Here is a 20,607-nt window from a genome sequence, read left to right as displayed (position 1 = left end):
TTGGATTAGGGCCACACACTAACAATTCCATTTAACTTTCATTACCTCTTTAAAGGTCATATCCCCAAATACAGTGAAATTCTAAGATTTTTGCATGTACTTCTACACGTGAGTTTTGGAAGATACAATTCAGTTCATAACTGGTATGTCACAGCTTCATAATTCCGGCTTTGTATTTTATAACAATGCTAAGACAAATACCTTTGTACATGTATCTTTGTACAGTTGCAGAATATCAATAGAAAAACTTTAGAAGTAGAATTGCTGAGTCAAAGGAATGTGTTTACATTCATATTACTTAATTGCCCCCAAAACTTAGGTCAAGTTTAAAGTTTACCAACAGTGTACAAGAGCAGTCATTCCTCTCACACCCAACACATGGCCTATCAAACATTTTCATCCTTGCCAATCTGTAAATTTACAGACTGTTGTATTTTGATCGACTTCCCTTAGGTGTAATGTTTCCCATAGTATGCATTTTATAATAAGATATAGTATTTAGTGATTACTGCCATTTTATACATTATTTTAAAGAATCAAAAACTTCAAATATTTATTTGAGTCTTGTAGGGCAGGTATTAGAACTATGGTTCCAGTATAACTAGACAACATAAAGAAGCACAGCCACACAAACTTTGCGTAAAGACTTGTTCTAAGTAAGAACATGCTGGATCAAACTGGACACTGATGGCCACTAGGGCTGGGGATTTAGCTCAGTGGTAGAGCACTTACATAGCTTGCAGAGCGTTCTTGGTTTAATCACCAGAACTGATACAAAACAAAATGCATCGTAATGTTCAGCGCATTACTGAATGGCTGCATTGCTCTTAAGAACTTTAATTTGGACATATTTTCCTCTACCAATTCTTTTCCAGTTGACAAAGTAAGCATGACTTAGCCTTGTGTTTTCCATTTGTGTTTAAAAACATTTTTTTAATTTTAAACTTACCTGGAAAGTTTGATAAATATGTCAGAATTAATTTTTAGTCTCAGATTAGTGTCGACCTAACCATTCTTTTATTTTTGGGTTTTTGTGGGTTTTTTTTTTTTTTTGTCTTTTTCATTTTTACCAGTACCAGGGATCGAACTCACGACCGCCTGCTTACAACGCAGGTACTTATGCCACTGAGCTAAATCCCCAGCCCCTGACCTAACCATTCTTATCCAACTCTGTACTTTATAGCCTCTATTCTCATGTAGGAACTCTACTGGAAATAGACATGCAGAGAAACAAGGACAGATTGAAGTAAACGTGGAAGATGTTGGAAATAGTTGTCCTCATCTCTCTGCCCATTTGCTATGGGATACAAAATTTTTAAAAAGAAAAGAAATTAATATAAGACCAAGACTTTAGTATGAGTGTATTTATTAGGATATAGACCCCATAGTGAAGGAGAAGATTACTTTTATATTTCATAGAACTGTCTGTGTTTCCCAAGTGCCTTCAAATAGCAACAGTAGTATTTACGAATAGATAGACTACTCAATTCTGTTTGCCACATGTATATCTAAAAGTACACATTAAGATTGCTATGTTTCAGGATTTCATCATGGTTTTGGCAAGGCTGTGTACACATAAGGAGACCTTTTGTTAAACCACATAACTCTGATCTTGTTTATGAGCTCTAAAATTAAATTATCTTGCATAAATGCTCAGAAGATAATTTTCATGTTAGTCTCAATGGTCCACAGTGCTACCACAAAAGACCCAGTCACAATTCATTCTGTGACACTGGACAGCCTGTCGGCTTCATTGGTGGTACAGTGTGCTGCTTCATGGGAGTTTCATGACCTACAGACTCTCACGCATTTAGGGAGCGAAAGAGTAGCTGGAAATACTTCTGCCAGATCTGTGGCAAAGCATTTACTGCTGAACAAAGGACATGTATCAATGCAAAAGAAAGAAGGCCATAGTTTAGAGCCTGCAAACTTTATCTATAAAGGGCCAAATGATATTGTAGATTTTTCAGGCTACATGACCTATGTGTAGAGGCAACTACTAAGCTCTGCTGTTCTATCATGAAAATGGCCATACACGGCGCATAAATGAATAGGCATGGAAGTGTTCCAATAAAATTTTATTTATATAAAATGAATGACCAGCCAGATATGGCCTCTGAGCCATAGTTTACCAAGCCATGCTGCAGACTATATTGGTTTTCCCTTTATCTGGGATTTTCTTTTGTAGACATCTACAGTCTCTATAAGCCATATTGTATCAAGCTTTTAAAAATAATTAATTTAATCCTTGAAATCACTCAGCTAGTATTATAGTCCACCATTTTGTGAGAGAATTAAGCGACAGAGAAGTTGAGTAACTTTTCCAAGATTGTCCAGCTTGTAAGGGTCAGAGGTAAAATTTAGATATAGGCAATCTGACCCAGACAAGAGACCTTTCGGCTTTAAACCGAAAGCGTTTTCAAAAACTCTTCGGCAAGAGTTTTCAAAAATTCATCTGCCTTTCAGAGACCCCTCAAGCTCTCTAAGTCTATACTACTTTCAGCAGATGATTCTTGCTGCTCTTCAGCCAGCGGATCCCCAGGTCGACTGTAACTCTGCGCTTGACTTCTAGAAAGGAAACACAGGGAGACCCTAAGCCTCCCGAATCCAGCCTGCTAGCTGAAAGTTACCTGGCACCTTTTCCCAATTTGCTGTAAGTTTAGATGCTGCTAAGTAGTTAAGGACAATATTATGCTAACAAACATGTTATTTTCAGAAATGAGAGTCAATACTAATAAAAAAAATGTCCTATGTCAGGTAAAATTAATGACTGCAGAGATAAAAATATAGGACTTCCTACTATGTGAGGACATAGCTAGCAGGCATTGTCTATAGTAAAAAAGTGGCCTCTACCAGACACCAAAAATTTAGTCTTCAACCTCCCATCTCTAGAAATGTGAGCTATAAAGTTTTACTCTGTATAAACTCAAAAAGAAAAATTTAACCCAAAGTTCTCCCTTTGCATGAAATTATAGGTCATCTGGATAAAAAGAGATGATCTTTTGTCACTGTAAATAATAGTATAGGTTTGGAGTGTTATCTCTTAGAAATCAGAATAAAGCCAACAAATCCTGACTATTGGTGCTGTGATGGAATTAAGGACAGAAGTTCAATTTGAAGTCGCTGCAGCGTGACATTGCACGTGATTTTCTTTCTTCATTGTGTATCCCATCATACCATCTGGGTTTTTTCTTTTGATCAAAACTTACCTTTTTTAGTAAGATTAAAACCACATGCAACCCATACAATTAAAGAAGAAAGTAAATTGAACATTCTCTTTTGTAGCACAAAAACTCTCTGCAGTTGCCAAAAAAAAATTTGAAATGCTTTAAGATTGAGATTATACATTCAGTCAAATCGCAATTTCAAATGAGCAATTATAAATTTACTAGCTTTGTGTAAAGATTTAGAACATAATAGAACTAGAAAAGGAGTTATTCTGTGAAAGAGCCTCTGGAAAAGGAAAGTGGGAGTTTTCACGTCCCATTCATAAATCTGAGGAGGAGCCCATGAACTTTTCTACAGCCTTTACTACAGAGAAAACAAAACCCATTCTTTCTGTTTGTTGAAATCTTTCAATGTTCATGTCCTGTGAGAACAGAGGATGCTTGACCCTGAAGGGGTCTACAAATCTTATGCAGAACATTTTTTGTAAGTTAAAAAAAAAAAAAAAAATATATATATATATATATAGTCATGCAAATGTGCATTCATTAGGGAATACCACTATTACGTTGTGACCTGGGTCCTAATAAGTTCTGAAACTTTCACTGGATAAGAAAGACATGAAAGGACAGAGGAGAAAATATAGGAGCCCTACTATGTATGAAGCTCTGAGTTAGGAAATCGAATATAAACTGTTATACTAAGAAAATAGCTTAATTATAGCACTAGTTTCTGTCTTCAAATACTGAAGATCGAAGATGATCATTTAAAAGGTTTTTCTTGTTTTAATTGCTGTCTAGAAAACTCTGATTAGGAAAACACTTCTTTCCTTTGTATTAACACCTTCATTTAAAGTAGACCAAGAAGTCCTTCTCTCGCTTGAGGTCAAGGATGAACCTGCCCACCCTGGAACTCCCATAATACCCTCTGCCGCATGGTCAGTTATTCTTCCTTTCAAGCTCGCGCTCCCCATTCTGGACTAATGTGTTTCTCAATACGAGGAACCTTGTGTGTTCATGACTGTGATAAATGAGGTATGGCTGAAGTGGTTTTGCAAGCACCCTGAATATCCCCTGGGGAAGTTATTTGCATAATTACACACTAGAGCATCTCAGCATAGAACAGTGTGTGACCACTGCAGCATCTGAGGTGTCTCTGCAGTAGCACTGCGGCAGCTGCTCCAGCAAACTGCACGTCCATGCGCTTTTCCGCCAGATCCTACCAGGAGCCCGGACAGCCCCTGCAAACACAGCTAGCTGCTTTTACTTCACATTTCTCACCTTGGTTTTGCTAATTTGAATTTCATTAACTTAAGCTAATTTAATCTTTCTGTTGTTCTCTGTCTCCTGATGATGTTTTCTGGCTACATTTTATTTTAGCTGTTTTAAATTTTAAATTAAAAAACACGGAACTCTATCAAAGTATACTGAGTACCTATGAACCAAGTGTCATTCTGTTTGCCCTATTTATATAATTAACATTTTCTTTATATGAGTAGTTTAATTTCCTCATATAATCCCCATAGCAACCCCCTGAGGTACACATACTCTCATTCTTGAGAAGAGGAATCCAAGCCCTGGATATTAAATTAGAAACAAATAGGACAGTCAGAATGATTCAAACCCAAGTTTTAATTCCTGAAATACACCACTCTTAACAACTCAGCACTACTGCCCATGGAGGACTGACACAAAACAGCACATAAAATATATGCTCATAAATTATCTTCAACTATCCCCTTTTTAAAAAAAATTTCATCAGGCCAAATTTAAATGAGCTGGTTCTTAACATTATTTTGATTATGGATGCAGCACAGAATCTGATAAATGGGGCAGGGGTGCCAGGCACCCACACTATCTAAGTAACAGGTCTAGTGGCTGCCCCCATTAAAGGCGTCTTCCTGATACACAGGCTCCTCAGTCACAGGCTGATGTTGCCAATTATCTTTCTGCGGAGATTAATAGCCAGTGCTCTCAATCCTCTGCTTCTATTTGTTGGCTGAAGTGAAATATGCCACTTGCATCCCACAACAGACTCTCACAGTGTGAATCTGCACACGTTCAACACCGATGTTAACGTTGGTATGGCCGTTTTACCCCTCAGTGATGTGGTTTCTGCTAGCATCGGTACATCCCCCCTCCCCGCCCCTGCCCAGTTGAAATAGTCTTACTTGTATAATACAGCGCATACAAGAACAAGGCATAATTCATACTTGTAGCCTAGCAACATTCAGAAAAAAAGAATTTGGCAGCCAGGCAAAATAGAAATACTCAGGGGGAGCCGCAGTCTAGAATTACATGTCAGTAAAGCGCTTCGAGTCTGGATTCTGCCACCTCTTTTCTGTGAGATTTTAAACAATTTACCTTACATTCTTCATGGTTCTGACTGTGTGAAATGGAGATAAGACTACACATCCTGCATGCTGTGAGTTAATGTTAAATGAGATTGGATGAAAAATTCACAGAGCTGGGCACTGAATATGAGCACAGTATATTTGTACGTTATTCTTAGTATTTTTCAGTGTGCTGGTTACCTGGCATGACTATACAAAAAGGATATTTAGATCAGTGGACATTTCTATGTGTATTTATCATTGCTAAAAGCAGCATGAAGGATTAAACTGTAGACTTTTTTGCTTGTGAGCAAAAAAAAAACCCAGTCCTTTCAGTTTCTGATTTTGAAGGAAGCAGAGCATAATAAAAAATACTTAAAAATGAAATCATTATGACTTACGCTATCTTTAGTCCTTTGGAAAGATGCTCTGTGCTTAAGGGTATCCTAGCAATTATTAGTCACCATTATTAAATGCCATGACCTGTGCAGCTCTTGAACTTCCCAGAGTGAGGACCCCGAAGGGCGGTGAGAAGGTGAAGAAACAGAAAGCTGAGATCAGCTCTCTCTCCTGATGGGAGAAAAGGAAGTGCCCCACCACAGGAGCGCCTTTATTTATACACCCAGGACGATGATGTCAGTGTCAATCCCTGTGCCTACCCACTTGTTTGCCTAGGTGGCCTGGGCACCTTGCCTTGTGAGAGCTGGGACAGCTGTTTACCTGGCTTGTTTTGGGCTCAGGACTGTCCTTGCTTTAGCCCCACACTTGTGATCGATCTCCAGCTTCAGCCACTCCCTACAATTAAATAATAGATATGCAGACATAGAGTAAGAGAGTTTGCCTGATAATAAACTATCAATTATTCTTTTACTATAGCAAAATATTCTATGATGTATGCTTTTATTAAAAAGTCATCTGGGAGGTTTACTTTTAAATGATACTGAGATTATAGTGGATACTCAATGATTGTTTATTCAATTAAAGGCCAAATTGAAAACCACAGATGCCATGTATTCCCTCTTATTATTCTCCATCTTACTATTTCTCGCTTGCTGTATACTCTTGTTTTACACTCCCAGCAGTATAAAAATTATACTCCTATTTTGTGTTTGAAGCAGCTGTACATCAGAAAGCACAATTTCCAATGTACACATGTAGTAAACTGTATAAAGCAAGTAGTAATTAGTACCTCAAGATTCTAATCTTGGCCAGACTCCAAAACTCAGGTTTATTTCACCACGCTGTGTTGCCTGCCAAACTTTACAAAGGAACATACATAATTTTCAAATCAGTCAGCAGCTCTGCCTACAAAATGTCTTATTCTGATAACCTGCTTGGCAGGGGAGAAATGGCAAAGTTTAAAGGATAGCTATAGAAAAACTTCTCTCCTCCACATAAAGGAAGAAATTTCAAATTTAGAAAATAGGAGGTAAAAAATTCAATAGAACTCTGATCTGAGGTGACCATTCATTTCAGAAATATGATACTTTTCCTGGCTTGTAAATGAGTTGTATCCCAAACTAGAACACCGGTTGCAAACATAATGTGGCAATTTGAATTTGAATAAAGCATCACAAAGGACATAGGAGAACTATATACATAAATGAAGAGTTTCTCCAATTTTAATGAATCATATTTTTAGGAGTTAAGCCACAGTTAAAAGTTATTTCAGATGCCAATTAAGGAAGCTATAATCATAAACATGCTGCCTGTTCCTGGAATAAAATTAAATCAATGTAGGATCATTTCCTTTTCATCTGTGCAAAGTAAATAGTAGTAATTTATTTGTATAATGATTCCAAGGAACTGAAAAAATAAAAAAAAATTCAAGGACTAGAGCAGAAATTCAGCATGTGTTGGCACTCTAATATGAAGTAAAAGCTTAAGTGGTTCCATAGGTACTGCTGGTAAATAAAGGGACCAGGTTAGCCCTCGAAGAATCACCCAGAGAGCCAAGAAGGCAAATGGCAGATGAAGATTTATAAGTTCTACTAAGTCTCCCAGGCTATAAACAATAAAGAAACTCAGAGGAGTTCATTGATTTTATCACTTTGATAACTAGGCTTCTCAAAATGGTTCTAGAAGTTGTAGAAGTAGCCTGACTTCATTTTTCTGTTAGAATCAAATTGTAATCCAGAGCCAGAAGTATAGGAACAAAGGAAAGTACAATAACTCTAAAATAAAATAATACAAGGAAAGGCTATTAGAAAAACCCCCCCAAAAAAGCACCTACATGTCTTACTTTATTCATTTATTAACAGAACTCACTGATAGAAATGAATGAGTTAAAAAAAATTCAATCTGAGCTAAAGATATCTCTAGAATTGAATCTTCTCTCTTGAGTGTAACTATTCGTGCAACACAACAATGGAGATCAGAAACCAAATATTTTTCTTAATTTTATCATAGTGCACAGACATGCTCAATGCTATAAAAACGGACTAAGCACGCTGCTTCTGAGGCAAAGAACTGTGTGACCTGGACAGATGTCCTCCTGTATATGTAGCACCACAATTCAGCAGTGTAGGAAGAAGTCAAGAAACCTGCTCTCATGATGTGTGGACATTTGTTTCTCCAGTTTTACTTCACAGCGCCAGTTTTTTAAACAATCTAACTTAATAAATCTAAATATTTACCTGACACCAAAAAGTATAGGAGATAGAAATTTTATAAGACACTACAGAGAAAGTACCACAAGGGAACAGTAAAAGACAAAATTTATAGTATAAACAACAGAGATTAATCCTGTTATCCTGCACATCATAAATTAATAAGAAACAACAGAGATTTTTAGCTAAAAATGCCAAAACCAGATGAACTACTCCTGAAGAGTAATTTCAGCAAACGCTTAATTTTCCTGTTTAAGTTATAAAAATCATTACAAAAGTTTTGGAAATAAAGGAAAATCATCACCCATATCTCTGACTCTTTAGCAATCATTTGTAATATTCCCAGGTAGTTTTATTTTTTCATGGATACAAAACCCTTTATTTTACTTTGGTAAGAATACATTATATGGGGGCTGGGGATTTAGCTCAGCGGCATAAGCGCCTGCCTTGCAAGCAGGCAGTTGTGAGTTCGATCCCCGGTATCGATAAAAAGGAAAAAGACAAAAAAAAAAAAAAAAAAAAAAAAAGAATACATTATATGTTACTTGCTTTTTTTCACCTAAAATGTTTCTTGAAATTGATTTCATATTTTTATGTAGAGCCATCATATTTTTTTAACAGCTACATATTTCCATGTATGGAGATAGCGTAATTTACTTACCCAGTCCTACAGAACGCCAGGTCAGTTATAATGTTTGCTGTTATAAATAATGCTGCATTGCTTCTTACCCTTCTGCCTAAGATCAAGTGTAATAATGCTGCAACAAGCACTCCAGTATTTAAATTTTAATGTAGATATACAATATACTAGCAAGATAAAATCACAGAAGCAGATCTTCTCTAGTTGTGATTTTATGTAGGTAAAATCAGAGTGCCTATAGGATTTTGCAGCCTAGATGCTTCACATTGGAAGTAACACACAGTAAACATTTTTCATGTTGCTTTACAGCGTCCAAAATTAAAGTTTTCCTGGTTTACTGTTTCTTAACCATTAAATGTCAGTGTTTTCTCTATCTGTATAATTTAGCTGTCCCAAATTACCTTCTCCTGTAGCGGTGATGGCGAGCCTTTTAGAGCTATCAGTGACAGCAAGCAGCCAGTTGCAGCATGAGTGCCCCAGGTGCACCAAGACTGTCCTAGAGCATCCGTCCCACACATAGGTATTTGTATACGCACAGCAAAGGAATGCACACAAAACTGGTCATACTGGTTATCTGATCTTTCCCTTTAGACAGTAACTGAATTCACCACAACATATGTGTACTTCTTAATAAAGCAAACAAAAAACACTCTGTGGCTCCCCAAAAAATTTTAACATGACTGTCTTTAATGCCATGCTAAAAAAAGGAATAACATTTTTAAAATTCACTTTGGAGTATTTAAACATACTCAGCAAGAGCCAAATATCAGTATAGTTTCTCAACAACCAGTCCTTGCAAACTTTAAAATAGCAACAATCATTTTTTTCTTTTCTCTCAAATGATGTAAGCAAATGGAAGAATAAATAAATAAACCCATATTCTATTCCAGATGAAATTAACCTTTGGTTTACCTAAAGATCAAGTTTAGTCTAGTTAGTAAAAAGGCCAGATCAGACAGTGATAATCAGCCCAGAGGAAAAAGAAACACATGATGCACCAAGCAGATGGCCACTTGAAATTCAATGTATGGACACTTTTTGATTTGATGGCCCAACTAGGAAAGGTCTTTAGCTTAAGCTCTTCTCTTGAAAACCCTGGATGGCTGGACTACAGCGATCTGTGCAGGATAGAGCCCTCCATCTCCCAGAAGTGGTTTCCATAATTCATAAAAAAGCCTCATGTTTACATCAGGCAAGCACAAACCAGAGATCCATGCTCCTTCAGATGCACAGTAACTTCCTCTTCCCCTCTGGGCTTAGAAAAGCAGAGTGGAAGAGGAAAAAGCCCTTTCTTTCAAAGATTCCACTTCTAAAAATTGAAAGCAACCATATTTTTTCTTTTTCTTCTTTCTTGATACTTTTTTCATTAATGCATGTCTATAGTACATAATGTTTACATTCCTTGTGGGGAAATGGTACTTGTACATAATATGTCCTAATTTCCTTTTTTAAATATACTCTTTCCCCTCCATCCCTCCCACCCCCTCTATCTCTTGATCCTTTTGTCCTATCAGAATGATTTCCTCCATACTTTCTATTATCTATCTTTTATTTTGCTCTTCATTTATACTTTGAGTTTCACATAAGAGAAACCATACAGTATCTAAGCTTGTGTCCCTGATTTGTTTTGCTTAACATTATAATCTCAAGGTGCACTCATTTTCCTACAACCATATTTTTCTTAAATTATATTCTATAAATACTTCAGTGACTGTTACCAAAGATTTGATGACAACCCTATTAGATAGAATCAGGCCTTGGGACAAGTCCCAGGGATGGAACTAGGTAAACTCAGAAACAAGCCTCTGATTGAAGAAGGTACCAAAATTGTTGGTCAATTTTGCTTCAAATGAAGACAACCTTTGCCACCCATGACCAGCTCTCAAACCCTAATGAATTATTCACCCAAATCAGAAGATGTTTGAGTTGCAAGTGGCCATCACTACTAGAAAAAGATCTTGAACCTATCTTAAATCAGATGTTTCTGACAAGGTATAAGTAAAATACACACAACTAAGTATTACTATTTTCATGCAAATATCTGTAAAAATACTGTGTGGAAACAGATGTGGAGAGAAGGGATTATGGCTCAGTATAGCTATGAGTTCTTCTAGAAGCTGCAACTCAAAAAGTATTTAAATAAATAACAACTGGTGGTTTTTAATGTCAGTCTGAGGTTACCGTATAATCTCATGGGTTTTGTTTTTGGTTTATGTTTTCTTTCTCCAGCTTAAAAAAATTATCTGGCACTCTGTATTAAGTCCCTTAAAATTCAGAGTTTTCCAAAGATTATTTTCCCCAGATTCAATATCCTTTTCACTAGCAGAAAATTCTAAATTGATGATTTACAAATTAAAATGCAAATCTTTTTTTTCCAAATAACTTTACAAACATGTCAAACTAGAAAAGGAAGTTAGAATTTGGGAAGCTATAAGAATTTTTCGTTTCTAAAGGACTGAATATGACTGCCAATAATTCCGTGGTTTTAGCTGCTTTCAAAAGGAGGAATGTGATAATAGCTCCTGGGTGGAATAATTTTGGCTGGACTTGATTAAATCTAAGCTTAAACTTACAGAGAACAGCTTGGGCTGCATTTTTTTTTTTTTTTTTTTTTTTTTAAGAAACAGCATTGCATTTCATCTCGCTGTGGCCTTGCCAGATTCGGGGTCCTTTGGGAGTCTGGCACTAGATGAGACACTAACAAAGCAAGCTGCGATACCTTAGGTAATATGAGTTGTGTAACTTCAATCAACACTAATGAGTGTGTGTCTCACTAAAGCTCTGCACATGGAATTTTGGAAAGGAGTTCTAAATGACCACAAGGTCCTCTCCTTTCACAAAAGACTATTTATTAAGCTCCCTCAGTCCAAACAAGAATGGGTGACATGCAGTGACTTATTTAGCCAATGTTTTTGTTTGTATTCTATTGTCTTTGCCTTGTCATAAATCAGTCATTTTACGTTCCCTATTTTGCATCCAACATCTTAAACTCTGTTCTTCACATTCTACTGTTGACTTCAAGATGTATGATGTAAACATCACTCGGGGTAATTCTAGGGGGAAAATGTTATATTCTTGAAAAAGGTCAAATTCTCTCAACCTCATTAGAGACCTTATGACTCGGTTCTGAATACAAATTCTATTGTATTTGTAAATAGTATAAACTATTTAATTTATACTGGAATTCAAATCTGAATGCAAGTACTATTAAATATTTAAAAACTGTCTCATGGCTTTCTGGTTCCAGAACAAGAAGTAAATGTATGCATTCTTTCCTTTTCCTCCCATTGAATACAGTTAAAATCTTTGAGTGTCATATATGTAAAACATGCAATGAAAGTGCTCTGTAATAGAATCAAAAAGGAAAGTATAGAATGTTTTCCCTCATGGGATCTAGAGGAGGAAAAAAGTGGAAGGGGAGCTACCAGACAGGAGGAAGGTGTGGGGCACGGAGCAGCGGAATGGATCAAAGCATGTTACATCCACAGATGGAAATGCCATGATGAAATTCAATATTTTGTAAAGTTAATATTAATAAATAATTATATATTGGAAAAATACACTATGAAGAACATGAAAATAGAAGACTGGGTATGGACCTTGGGATCCAAGAAAAAATGCAATGGTGAGTTCTCTGGGGTGTTTTAGTTTAGTTTTGTTGTTGTTGTTTTTTTCTTTTCTTTTCTTTTCTTTTCTTTTGGCTTCAAATTTACCAGACTTAGGGCTGGAAGTATCAGCAGAAACAGCAATAAGCACAGACCAAAAAAAAAAACTCTCAAAAAAGCAAGCATCCTGGTTGAGCAGTGACACATACCTATAATCCCAGCTAAGTAGGAGGGTGAGATAGGAGGATCACAAGTCTAAGGCCTTCCCAGGCAACTTTGTGCGATCCTGTCTCAAAAAATCGTTGGGGTTATAGCTCAGAGCAAAGGTCCAGTGTTTAATCCTCAGTACTAAAAACAGAAAGAGAGAGAGGAAGGAGGGGTGGGTGAAGCTAGTTTCTTATAGCCAGAGGACCTAGAAGATGTTTTTATACTTCTACCCTGAACTACATGTATTAATATACCACTCCCTATGTTGTAGTCAGAAGTTGTACAGAGAACAATTAGAATCAGGACATGGAGTTTATAATATTGTTTTATGATGGTCACACAGAGTTAACACAAGAAAATTCAGGAAATCTATCCACAACACTAAAGACATAGAATATTTAGCCAAGGGCCTAAATCCCACAGCAATGTCCCACATGAGTACAGAAGAAGACACAGAGCTCATGACAATGCAATGCCTCCCATGAGTCCAGCTGGAGGTCTAGAACCTACAAGAAGGACTCATGCCAGAGTCTTTTACAGATCCATGCTGGGAAGGCCCAAAGGTCAGTGGTGGAAACTAGGAAGTTTATGCCAGCAGGATGAAGGAGCTGTGCTGGTAGGTTGAGGGTTCTATGCTGGAGCCGAGAAGTCACACTCACAACAAAGACCAGGGCTGTCCTGAAAAGCACCACAGCCATCCTCAGTGACACAGAGGCCCTAAGCTCCTCCTCCGATAAGTACAGTCGAGTACATGCCAAGAAGCCAGCATGACAAGTTCATCCTGGAGACTAAGCGACACATGTCTTCCTCTCCAGAGCCAAAAAGCAGTGCTCAATGTGAGGACCAGAGCGTCTGCAGGAGAACCTAAGGGCTCAAACACATAGGAGAAGCCTCAATGCTTAGCTTCTCCCCCTCCACATCTCTATACTGGCAACTTTCCTCAGGTGGGACATTTCTGCTCAGCACCATGCAGCTAATCCTTCAGGCATTAAGTTGATCACTAGTTTTTAATCCGTAACACCCTATCAGGAAAAGAAACTTGAATTTTCATCCTGGTCTGGTAGTAACGAAATATGCATCTCTCCAGTCAGGTGATTTCAGAGACAGCTGAGTGGAAAGCCTGGATTCTCACCACTTTGCAGCAATGATGAGTGAGGTTCTCCTGGTGCAGTATCATGGGGCCCCTTGGGGAATAAGAACAATGCCAGGTGCCGCGGCCAGTGCGGGGAAGGAGTCAGGCGAGACACTAAAGACACAGGGAGACCAGTTGCTCAGGAGGCAAAAGGCGATTTATTGAAGGACTACAGAGTTTTTATAATGTTTCAAAACAAAGAGCAGTACAAGTCACTTCAGGACACTTTCTTGTGCACACAGCAAAGGTAAACATGTTCCTGGGCCCATGAGAAACTTTTATGTTGTGCAGCCCAGGAGGTAAACATGTTCTTGGGCCCATGAGAAACTTCTATTGTTTATGTTATGAAGCTTTTCCCAGGTTAATATCAGCGCGATGCTTTGTCTAGAAGGCTGAGGTCACTGTAGGATGAGGAACTGATTGAGGTCCAGCTTCAGTGTGTGGTTGCCCACACCCGTTCACTGCCGGACCCCTGGCTCCTGCTCCCAACAGAACAAGATACCCCTCTTCCTCCCAGCCAGCACGGTGTCAGCCAAGTCTAATGAGAAGCCTGAACTCCCACCTCCACCCAGTAGCAACAAGGCATATCCCTGTCCTGGGTGCCAATAAATGCCAATGAGTATATTAGTCAGCATTTCATCACTGAGATACAATAGCAATGCCCACAATTTAAATGAGGAAAGGCTGCATTCCGCTCAGAGTTACAGAGGGCTCAGTTCATGGCTGGCTGAGTCCAAGGCAGAAACTTCATGGCAGAGGGCATGGTGGAACAAAAATGCTGCCAGCTTAATGACAGCCGAAAACATATCACATGCCCCCGATGCATGCCCCCACACAGACACACCCAGTAGTGTGCTAGTCCTGCTGATAATCAAGCTTAATGGTCACAGTGGAAGACCTGAACTCCCACCATGATCTAGCAGAAAAATCTCAACCAAAATGGGAAAAGGTTGTCGCAGACACTGACACTGGGATGACACCAATGTTGGAAATATCTGAAAAGCATTTAAAAGCACCATCATAGCAATGTTTCAGTGAATAGGTAAGACCACATTTAAAACAAATAGGAAAAACAAGTTTTGATCAAGAAAATAGAAAAACGAATGAAAACTTTCAAACTGAAAACTACAATAACCAAAATACAAAATTACTGAATGGGTTCAATGGCAGAACAAAGAGGACAAAGTAAAGAACCAGTGGATTCAGTGACAGAGTAATAGAAATTACCACTCTGAACAACATCGAAAGAAACAGCAAGAAGATGGACGCAATTAATGAAGCTGTGAACTGTAACAAAAACTCTAACATGCAGGCACTCATGGCCTAAAAGGGCTGAAAAAATATTTTTGAAACAATGGTAGCTAAAACTTCCCAAAGTTGGAAAAAGATATAAACCTATAAATCCAAGAAACTTAATGAACTGTAAACAGAATAAACTCAAATAAATCCACATAGGATGCTCAGTGTTTTGAAAACTGAAGATAGAAGAAAATATCCTGAAAGCAATGAGCGAATCTTTCCTGCCTGGGTGGTGGATGGAGGAAGGAGTGTAGAAGGGACAATTTGCTTGACAGTAAATTTGTCATCTGAAACCATGGAAATACGAAGGAAGCATCACAACATTTCATAAATGCGTAAAGAAAACAACTCTACAAGAGGGTCTCAAGATACATGGTGAATGCTTATTTAAAAAGATTATTAGAGCAAAAGACATGGCCATTGGTCCCCCTCACAATATTCCCTCTCACTTCAAGCACATGTATCCCATCATTTTTGCCACTTTCTAAAGCAGTTCTAGAAGTCCTCTTTCATCAGTGACTTTAGTAGCACTCTTATGGCCACCTTGATGTCCTGAATCAATTCAAAACAGCTTCAAAGATCCTCTTTACTTGGGGAAGAACCAGAAGTCACACAGTGCTAGATTCAGTAAGTACTGTAGGTGAGGATGCACCATAATGGCTCATGAGCCTGCCTCTCTATTGCACGGCAGTCAGCAGCAGTGATCACCATTTTAATCACATCTCATAAAGGCACATATAAAATAAGTGTATTGGGGGCTTGTCTTAGTTACTTTTTTACTTGTTGCTGAGACAAAATACCTGATGACCAAAATTGGGAAAGGAAAGGTTTATTTCTTACAGTTTTTGGAGGTTTCAGTCCATACTCAGTTGGCTCAAGGCAGGGTGGCATGGCAGGGCCACGGTTCATGGTGGCTGCCAACAGCAAGGCAGAAACCAGCAAGAGAAAGAGATGTACCTTCTTCCTACCATTAGGTTACATCCTGGCTCCACCCCTAGGCGGGTGTAGCACTGATACCATCAATCCAAGCGCTAGACAATTAACCAATCATAAATGCACAATGCAAATGCATGAGGCCTGGAGGCCACTAACATAAACCACAACAGGGCTGTAGTCTGGGCACGTGTCTCTAAAAGGTTCCCATCGCTGGTAGTAAATCTGCCATCCAGTCTTCTTCAGAGACAGTTTCATTTGACTTTTACTCCTCAAATGCATACTCCTCTGTTTCTTGATACATTGTCTGGTGGTTTGAGTTATCATTATTATTAAACTGAACATTTGAATGTAATAATGTAGAGCCCTAGCAATCTGACCCTTTGCTATGTTTTTGGTTTAGTGTAGTTTTGCTTTTTTCCAATGATTGCACCCTGTCCTACGTCAGCACCTTTCCCCAAGCGTGTAGAGTGCCTAATTTTTCCTTTGAGTGCAGCTGCCTTTGAAAGTCAGTCTTTGATAACTACTTCCCAAAATGGGGAAAAAAAGAGAAGCTGAAGAGAGGGAAGGAAAAAAGGACACTGACCTTCCAGCCACCACCCTCTACAGATCTGAAACCCACTTCAGTCCTGGAGGAAAGTGCTCACAGCAACGGGAGAGGTCTAGTAGAAGTAGTGACAGAAGCGCCGACCTGAAGGGGCATTTAGCAGGCCATCAAAGCGCAGACTGGAGCCTGGGTAGCAGAGCTCTTTGTGTCCTCCCAGGCTCCCATAGGTGCTGAGAGAGACACTCTGGGAGTACAAACAGCTGCTGCCCCAGGGCTGGGAGTGGGGGACCAGCGACTGCTGCAGGCCTGAGAGGCAAAACTAAGAGTCGAAACTGATCCAAATGAAGTATGATTTGCCTAAGTACGGTTAAGCCTTCAAAGGATGCCCAAGTTCCAAACAGCTCCATCACATCCTGTGGGTGAGGGTTGTGCCCTAGGCGGGGTGACAGAGTCCTGGGCCTTCTTACTCTGCCACAGTCTCAGAAGCCCTTTGCTTTAATATTATAGTTATATCAATTATGTATATGCTGATGTATTACATACATTCTTTTCTTTTCTTTCTATCTCTCTTTCTTTCTTTTTTTCCCTTGCATGGTTCTAGGGATTGGACTCAGGGTCTTTCTACTTAGCTGTCCAGCCAATTTATTTTTTATTTTGAGACAGAGGTTCACTAAATTGCTGTATTGTCCAGGCAGGGCTCTAACTTATGATCCTTCAATCTTATGTGCATTCCCTCTCCCCAAGCATACTTTCAGTAACCACTCAGGAAAACTAGATAAAGAATGCACAAAACCTCTCTGTAGCATTTTTTGCCATTCTGAATCTGTGGTTATCAAAACAACAACAACAAATCAGAGAGGGAACCAAACCAAAGAATCACCTAACTTCAAATCCATGGACCAAATATGTGTTTATGTCTGTGATGAGTAGCACTAGCTTTTGTTGGATGTCCTCACCACCAGGGTCAAGGGCAACAGAACAGACATGGGCTTCAGTCCATTTTCATGAGGTTCAATTTACACTGTGACTTTCAGCCTGAGCTTGACTTCCGCACATTATTCCCATCTTCTTTCCTTCCATCCTTCCTGTCTGCCTGCCTTGTCAACAGCAAATTCCAACATGTAATTCAGACACAGAGCACTAGAAGACTGCCAGACCAATTCCTATAATCAGGTCCTCTTTTCCATAACAAGTGTGTATGTATATACACAACTTACTATAAATTATGCTTCTCAGGTTGTCTTTGACTGATATATCAGAGATAAAGAGGCCATTTCATGATGAAAATAACTCAAGAAGAATAACAATCATAAATACTTATGCAAATAAAAACAGAGCTTTAAAATACATGAAATAAAAGCCTGACAGAACTGCAATGAGAAATTGACAAATTCACGATTATAATCAGAGAATACAGTACTCTTTTCTCAATAGCTGATAGAAAAAATAGACTAGAAATCAGCAAGTTGCAGTAGGTTTGAATAATAAAGTCTACCAGCCAATGGACAATAATCAAATGCTCTGCCCAAAAGAACAGAACACTCCTCCTTTTCAAAGGCACATGGAGCATTTATAAAGAGACACATTCTAGGCCATTAACAAGTCTCAATCAATTTAAAAGAATTCAACTGATACAAAAGTTGTTCTCTAACCACAATGGAATTAAATTAGTAATTAATATTAGAAAAATGCCTGGAGATTCTGGGAAAATGACAGAACAGTAAGCACAGAGTAAACAGCTTCTCTGAGAGAAACAGCTGAGATGCTGGAATATAGTGTTCTGGAGAAGATCAGAAGGAAAGAAATGGGTCCCCTCGACCCAGGAAGAAACTAAAGTGAGAATTGGAGCCCACAGAAAGAGCAAAAAAGAAAAGAGGCACTTTCACCAGAGCTGGTCCCACTGTGTGAGAAGCGACACTGGCATCTGGAGATGCAAGATCGCAGTGAGGCAGGTGGCTGGCAAACTGGAGGCCTCCATGGGGAGACACAGTGGCAGAGGGGAGCAGCAGACTAGAGAACTGCACTGGCCAGCAGTGAGTTTGGGAGACTCAGTCCTCGCACAGGAGTGGGAAATTGGCCGGGCTCCATTTTGGAGTTGGGCAGCAAAAGCCCAGAACCAGAACTACAGCTGGCTTCATTGAGCCACTCCTAGCACAGAGTAGATTGGTGAAAATTGCTTGAACTAAGTCCAATACCCATGGCCGAGGTTTCCCTAAAGCTTCCCTAACCAACTGTGCCTACACAGCACATATGGAGAAGACTCACTGTGGTTAACAAGCTCAAGAGGAAGGGGCCAGCCTGCCCTGTCCCTGCTTATACTCCAGTAGTTACCAGCAGATGGGGGAAAGCAGCAAGCAGCAGAAATCCCTAGCCAGTGCACTTCAGAGTAATTATAACCAATACAGCAAGTGCTGGGAACCTCACTACCCACTTGTCTGGAAGAAGCTACAACATGACAAGAGGAAGAAACAAAAGGCAGTCTCTGGCCCAGGGAGTACAGGTCCAGGACACACAGAGGAGACCGGGAGTCCCACACCTACAGTTTCTGAAGCAACAGCAACTGACACAAAGAAACAACTTCATGAAACTATAAAAGAACTTAAAACAGAAATACTATTACAAGAAAAGGAAGATATAAGAAAAATAATAAAATAAATGCTATGCACTGCTGAAGAAGACACAGATGGAAGAATAGAGGAATATAGAAAAAGGAGGAAAACCTTCAATGAAGAATATAAAAAATTTTTGAATACATGAAACAGTTTCAAAAAATTACCAGGAAATTAAAAACTCTATTGAAAGCTGGTAAAACTGCTTGAAAGAAACTAAAGATAGACTATCAAACCTTGAAGACAGGTTTGTAGCTTGCAATCATGAAAGGAAAGATCTCTTAAAAATAACAAGGAACCAGGAAGTAATAATACAAAAGCTAGAAGGTGACAAGAGGATCTATAACTTAAGAATAAAAAATGTGAGTGAAGAAGCAGGGGTAAACACAAATGAAACACAAAGGCTATTTACAGAAATTATTAAAGAAAATTTCCCAAGCATAGGAAAAGGAAATGATATTCAGATAAATAAGGCATACAGAATTCTGCCAGCTATAACCAAAATAGATTACACCCAGACATACAATAATCAAGATCCCAGGAATTCAACATAAGAACAGAATATTAAAAGCTGTCAAAGAACAGAAACAGATCACCTATAAAGGCAAACCCATCAGAATCACAACAGACTTCTTCACACAAATCATCAAATCAAGAAGAGCTTGGAGTGAAGTATTCTAAGCCCTAAAACAAAATAACCTCCAATACAGATTGATGTACCCTGAAAAACTGTCTCTCAAAATTAATGGAGAAACAAGATGCTTCCATGACAAAGAAGAACTGTGGGAGTTTGTGACCACCAATCCAACCCTACAAAATACATGGAAGGACTTTCTAGAGAGAGAGAAATAAGACTATAGTTTCAGGAACAGTGGCAGAGAGGACTCACGGGGCAGACAGTGGAATGAAGGGGAAAAGTAGACCAACCAATGATAGAAAAGTAGCATGGCAGAGAAGGTTGCCATAATCGTTAACATGGATGGCCTTGATACACTAATAAGAAGAAACACAGGCAGAGTGGATCAGGAGATAGGGTTCATTGAGATACTCTATATAAGAAATATAATTAACCTGAAAGAGGGTTTATAGACTGAAAGTCAAAGATGAGAAAACAATGCTCGATGTGACAGGGAGCCAGAAAAAAGTGGGGATAGCTTGCCCATCAGCTGCAAATTGGTTGGAAAGACCTAACACTTTTATACAAAGGCAATAACAACCCCTGAACTACTTCCTCAGAGACTGTGCTGGGAGCCTGACATTGGGCGTGCGCCATGGGATCGCCACAGGCAGCTGTGTGTGCATGGGCACGATGGCCGCATTCATCAAGATGGACCAGCTGTAGGGATGGGAGGTCTTTGCACAACCCAAGGTGTAGCTCTGCCGCCTCCCGGATGGCCTGTGTGTGTGTGAAAAAATATATAGAGAGACAAATGCAAACTACTCAGCTATAAGGAAGGAAAACCTTGAGGCTCTTGTAGGTAAATGAATACAACTTGCAATCATGCTCAGGGGTAAAAGGGTTCAGAATC

Source organism: Cavia porcellus, unplaced genomic scaffold (genome assembly GCF_034190915.1).
Source record: "Cavia porcellus strain 051 isolate PalLab524CR breed Dunkin Hartley unplaced genomic scaffold, mCavPor4.1 scaffold_20, whole genome shotgun sequence".
Taxonomy (NCBI): Eukaryota; Metazoa; Chordata; class Mammalia; order Rodentia; family Caviidae; genus Cavia; species Cavia porcellus.
Note: the sequence above shows the minus strand (reverse complement) of the source record.